Below are 6,620 nucleotides of genomic sequence, written 5' to 3' on the forward strand. Positions count from 1 at the left end.
ATACGCTTTTAGGCATTGTTTTTAGTATATTTTAATTAGTTTTTATTATATTTTTATTAGTTTTTAAATAAAAATCACTGTTCTGGACTTTACTATGAGTTTGTGTGTTTTTCTGTGATTTCAGGTATTTTCTGGCTAAAATTGAGGGACCTGAGCAAAAATCTGATTCAGAGGCTGAAAAAGGACTGCAGATACTGTTGGATTCTGACCTCCCTGCACTCAAAGTGGATTTTTTGGAGCCATAGAAGCCCAATTGGCGCGCTCTCAATTGTGTTGGAAAGTAGACATTCTGGGCTTTCCAGCAATATATAATAGTCTATACTTTGCCCGAGATTTGATGGCCCAAACAGGCGTTCCAATCAGCTCAAGAATTCTGGCGTTTAACTCAAAAACTGGCACAAAAGCTGGAGTTAAATGTCCAAACTGGCACAAAAGCTGGCGTTAAACTCCAAGAAAAGTCTCTACATATGGAAGCTTCAATGCTCAGCCCAAGCACACACCAAGTGGGCCCGGAAGAAGATTTCTGCATTAATTACTGATTTCTGTAAACCCTAGGCTACTAGTTCTCTATAAATAGGACCTTATACTATTGTATTTTCATCTTTGATAAGTCTTATGCTATCTTAGACACGTTTGGAGGCTGGCCATTCAGCCATGCCTAGACCTTGTTCTTATGTATTTTCAACGGTGGAGTTTCTACACACCATAGATTAAGGTGTGGAGCTCTGCTGTTCTTCATGAATTAATACAAAGTACTATTGTTTTTCTATTCAACTCAAGTCTATTTCTTCTCCAAGATATTCATTCATTCTTCAACTTGATGAATGTGATGATCCGTGACACTCATCATCATTCTCACCTATGAACATGTGCCTGACAACCACCTCTGTTCTACTAGCAATGGCTTGAATGCGTATCTCTTGGGTTTTTAATCTAAGATTGGAACCTTCGTGGTATAGGCTAGAATTATTGGCGGCCATTCCTGAGATCCGGAATGTCTAAACCTTGTCTGTGGTATTCTGAGTAGGATCTGGGAAGGGATGATTGTGCTGAGCTTCAAACTCGCGATTGTTGGGCGTGTGACAGACGCAAAAGTATCAATGGATCCTATTCCGACATGATCGAGAACCGACAGATGATTAGCCGTGCGGTGACAGCGCATTTGGAACGTTTTCACTGAGAGGACGGGAAGTAGCCATTGACAACGGTGATGCCCAACATAAAGCTTGCCATGGAAAGGAGTATGAATGATTGGAAGAAGGCAATAGGAAAGCAGAGGTTCAGGAGGAACAAAGCATCTTCATACGCTTATCTGAAATTCCAACCAAAGAATTACATAAGTATCTCTATCTTTATTTTATGTTTTATTTATCTTTTAATTATCAATTCTCCATCACCATCTGAATTCGCCTGACTGAGATTTATAAGGTGACCATAGCTTGCTTCAAGCCGACAGTCTCCGTGGGATCGACCCTTACTCACGTAAGGTATTACTTGGACGACCCAGTGCACTTGCTGGTTAGTTGTGCATGATTGTGACAAAGTGTGATTCATGTTTAAGAGCTCCAAGTCCTTTGGCGCCATTGTTGATGATCACAATTTTGTGCACCAAGTTTTTGGCGCTGTTGCCGGGGATTGTTCGAGTTTGGACAACTGACGGTTCATCTTGTTGCTTAGATTAGGTACTCTTCAGAATTTTTTAGAATGGATTCTAGAGTTTCAAGGTGATGTTCTTATCATCACAAAAGCTGATTGATTCTCATCAATTTAGCTGCTGAATGTAATGTCCTGCTGAAGCTTGGCCAAACATGTCTAATCTTTTTAGACTGAAGCTTTAGACTAACATTGCATGATTCCTGGAATTCTTATTAAAAGTCTTTATTCTCTTTATTTTATTTTCCATATAATTTTCAAAAATCACAAAAAAATTTATAAAACCATAAAAATAAAAAAATATTTTATGTTTCTTGTTTGAGTCTAGTATCAAATTTTAAGTTTGGTGTCAATTGCATTCTTCTTGCATTTTTCGAAAACATGCAATATGTTCTTCATTAATCTTCATGTTGTTCTTGATGATTTCATTGCTCTGATCTTTAAATTCTCTTGTTTTGTGTGTTTTGTTGTTTCTCATATGCATTCTCAATTTGTTAGTGTCTCCTATATGAAAATTTTTAAGTTTGGTGTCCTGCATGCATTGTTTATTTGATCTTAGTTGCAATTTTGATTGTTTCTAATCATTAAAAATTCAAAAATATTTTCAAAATTGTGTTTTTTCAAGTTAATAATACAGAGAATTGAAGATTCAGAACATTCAGCAGAGGAATCAAACAAAAAAAGCTGGGCATTCAAAACGCCCAGGAAGAAGGAAAACTGGCGTTTAAACGCCAGCCAGGGTACCTGGCTGGGCGTTTAACGCCCAAAAAGGTAGGATTTTGTTTAACGCCCGAAGGACACAAGAGGGAAGATTTTGTTTTTAATCCAAATTTTTTTCAAATCTTCATAACTTTTCAAAATCAAATCTTTTTCAAATCATATCTTTTCAATCATATCTCTTCAAAATCAATTTCTTTCCATTTTTTATTATTTTCGAAAATCCTTGCTATAATTAAAGATTTACTTCAAAATTTTCAAGTTGTTACTTGCCTATTAAGAAAGGACCAAAAGTTTGAATTCTAGAATCATATCTTCTAATTTCTTGTTAGTCAAGTAATCAACTTTAATTTTAAAAACTTTCTTTTTCTATATTGATTTTCAATCATATCTTCTCAATCATATCTTTTCAATCACATCTTTTTGAAATTTTACTCTCAATCATATCTTTTTAATTTCTAATTTCAAAATCTTTTTCAACAATCACTTAATTTCTTTCCCAATCTTAATTTTCGAAAATCTCAATCAAATTTTCAAATTTTTTTTATTATTTCAAAATATTTTTAATTTATTTTCGAAAATTCTTCCCCTCTTCTCACATCCTTCTATTTAAAGGACTAACACTTTTCCTCAAGGTACAATTCAAACTCCCTCCTTCTTTATATGTTCGAATTATTTTCCATCTACCTCCTTCTGTTCTTCTTTTCCTCTGACACCTCAAGGAATATCTATACTATGACATAGAGGATTCCTTACTTTCTTGTTCTCTTCTCTTTCATATGAGCAGAAGCAAAGATAAAGGCATACTTGTTCAAGCTGATCCTGAACCTGAAAGGGCCTTAAAGAGAATGCTAAAAGAAGTTAAAGCACAATTCTCTTTAGAGGGCCTAACAGAGCTCTTCAAGGAAGAAGAAACCATGGCAGCCGAAAACAACAATGCCAACAACGCAAGGAAGGTGCTTGGTGACTTTACTGCACCTACTCCCGACTTCTATGGGAGAAGCATCTCAATCCCTGCCATTGGAGCAAACAACTTTGAGCTTAAGCCTCAATTAGTTTCTCTAATGCAACAGAATTGCAAGTTTCATGGACTTCCATTAGAAGATCCTCATCAGTTCTTAGCTGAATTCTTGCAAATCTGTGACACTGTCAAGACCAATGGGGTTGACCCTGAAGTCTACAGACTTATGCTCTTCCCTTTTGCTGTAAGAGACAGAGCTAGGACATGGTTGGATTCACAACCTAAAGAAAGCCTGAACTCTTGGGAAAAGCTAGTTAATGCCTTCTTGGCAAAGTTCTTTCCACCTCAAAAATTGAGCAAGCTTAGATTGAAAGTCCAAACCTTCAGACAGAAGGAAGGTGAATCCCTCTATGAAGCTTGGGAAAGATACAAGCAATTGATCAGAAGATGTCCTTCTGACATGCTTTCTGAATGGAGCAACATAGGTATTTTCTATGATGGTCTGTCTGAACTATCCAAGATGTCATTGGATAGCTCTGCTGGAGGATCTCTTCATCTGAAGAAGATGCCTGCAGAAGCTAAGGAACTCATTGAAATGGTTGCAGATAACCAATTCATGTACACTTCTGAAAGAAATCCTGTGAATAATGGGATAGCTCAGAAAAAAGGAGTTCTTGAGATTGATACTCTGAATGCCATATTGGCTCAGAATAAAATATTGACCCAACAAGTCAATATGATTTCTCAGAGTCTGTCTGGAATACAAGCAGCAACAGGCAATACTAAGGAAGCTTCCTCTGAAGAAGAAGCTTATGATCCTGAGAACCCAGCAATGGAAGAGGTGAATTACATGGGAGAACCCTATGGAAACACCTATAATCCTTCATGGAGAAATCATCCAAATCTCTCATAGAAGGATCAATAGAGACCTTAACAAGGTTTCAACAATAATAATGGGGGAAGAAACATGTTTAGCAATAGCAAGCCTTTTCCATCATCTTCTCAGCAACAGACAGAGAATTCTAAGCAAAGCCACTCTGACTTAGCAACCATTATCTCTGATCCAATCAAAACCACTCAAAGTTTCATGACTGAAATAAGGTCCTCCATTAGAAATTTGGAGGCACAAGTGGGTCAGCTGAGTAAAAAAATTACTGAACTACCTCCTAGTACTCTCCCAAGCAATACAGAAGAAAATCCAAAAAGAGAGTGCAAGGCCATAACCACAACCCACACGACCGAACCTGGAGAAGAGGAAGAGGCAGTAATCTCCATTGAGGAAGACCTCAATGGACGTCCACTGACCTCCATGGAGTTCCCTAAAGAGGAACCATGGGAATCTGAGGCTCACACTGAGACCATAGAGATTCCATTGAATTTACTTCTGCCAGTCATGAGCTCTGATGAGTATTCTTCCTCTGAAGAGGATGAAGATGTTACTGAAGAGTAATTTGCTAAGTACCTTGGAGCAATCATGAAGCTAAATGCCAAGTTGTTTGGTAATGAGACTTGGGAGGATGAACCTCCATTGCTCATCAAAGAACTGGATGACTTGACTAGGCAGAAATTACCTCTGAAGAGACAAGATCCTGGAAAGTTCTCAATACCTTGTACCATAGGCACCATGACCTTTGAGAAGGCTTTGTGTGACCTAGGGTCAAGCATAAACCTCATGCCTCTCTCTGTAATGGAGAAGCTAGGGATCATTGAGGTACAAGCTGCAAGAATCTCACTAGAGATGGCAGAAAATTCAAAGAAACAGGCTTATGGACTTGTAGAGGATGTCTTGGTAAAAGTTGAAGGCCATTACATCCCTGTTGATTTCATAATCCTAGAGACTGGGAAGTGTATGGATGAATCTATCATCCTTGGTAGACCCTTCCTAGCCACAGCAAAAGCTGTGATTGATGTTGACACAGGAGAATTGATCATTCAAGTGAATGGAGACTCCCTTGTGTTTAAAGCTCAAGGATATCCTTCTGTCACCATGGAGAGGAAGCATGAAGAGCTTCTCTCAATACAGAGTCAAACAGAGCCCCCACAGTCAAACTCTAAGTTTGGTGTTGGGAGGTTCCAACATTGCTCTGAACATCTGTGAGGCTCCATGAGAGCCACTGTCAAGCTATTGACATTAAAGATGCGCTTGTTGGGAGGCAACCCAATTTTTACTTATCTATGTTAAATTTCTATTTTCTTTTGTTATTTTATGTTTTCTGTAGGTTGATGATCATGTGAAGTCACAAAAACAATTGAAAAAAAACAAAAACAGAAGGAAAAATAGAATGAAAAACAAAACACCTTGGAGGAGAAACTTACTGGCGTTTAAACGCCAGTAAGGGTAGCAGAATGGGCATTAAAGGCCCAGTCTGGCACCATTCTGGGCGTTTAACGCCAGAAATGGGCACCAGACTGGCGTTTAACACCAGGAATAGGCAAGAAGTTGACGTTAAACGCCAGAAATGGGCAGCAGCCTAGCGTTTAACGCCAGGATTGGCAGCAAGGGGCGTTTTGCACGCCACATGGTGCAGGGATGAGAAATCCTTGACACCTCAGGATTTGTGGACCCCACAGGATCCCCACCTACCCCACCTCTCTCTCTCTCCTTCACCCATTCACCAATCACCTCAATACCTCTTCCCCAAAAACCCCTCACCTATCAAATCCCACCATTCTCTTCACCACTCACATCCATCCTTCATAAAACCCTACCTACCTCACCATTCAAATTCAAACCACTTTCCCTCCCAAACCCACCCTATATGGCCGAACCTAAACCCCCTCTTCACTCCTATATAAACCCATCTTTACTCCTTCATTTTCACACAACATACACACTACCCATCCCCCTTGGCCAAAACACAAAGCCCCCCTCCATCTCCTCTATTTCTTCTTCTTCTACTCTCTTCTTTCTTCTTTTGCTCAAGGACGAGCAACCTTCTAAGTTTGGTGTGGTAAAATCTAAAGATTTTTTATTTTTCCATAACCATTAATGGCACCAAAGGCCGGAGAAACCTTTAGAAAGAGGAAAGAGAAGGCAAAAGCTTCCACCTCCGAGTCATGGGAGATGGAGAGATTCCTCTCAAGGGTGCATCAAGACCACTTCTATGAAGTTGTGGCCAAGAAGAAGGTGATCCTCGAGGTCCCTTTTAAGCTAAAAAAGGGCGAATATCCGGAGATCCGACATGAGATTCAAAGAAGAGGTTGGGAAGTTCTCACCAACCCCTTTCAACAAGTCAGAATCTTAATGGTTCAAGAGTTCTTTGCCAATGCATGGATCTCAAAGAACCAT

General features: G+C 39.1%; 1 non-coding gene across 1 annotated transcript; it reads right to left on the reverse strand.

Annotated features, from left to right (window-relative positions):
* Positions 1-3,689: 3,689 nt before the first annotated feature.
* On the reverse strand, positions 3,690-3,797 carry LOC112773860 (small nucleolar RNA R71). The gene has a single exon (XR_003188385.1). It is a non-coding gene; the product is annotated as a small nucleolar RNA R71 (small nucleolar RNA).
* Positions 3,798-6,620: the final 2,823 nt, after the last annotated feature.

This window comes from Arachis hypogaea, chromosome 18, assembly GCF_003086295.3.
Source record: "Arachis hypogaea cultivar Tifrunner chromosome 18, arahy.Tifrunner.gnm2.J5K5, whole genome shotgun sequence".
In the NCBI taxonomy this organism is placed as follows: Eukaryota; Viridiplantae; Streptophyta; class Magnoliopsida; order Fabales; family Fabaceae; genus Arachis; species Arachis hypogaea.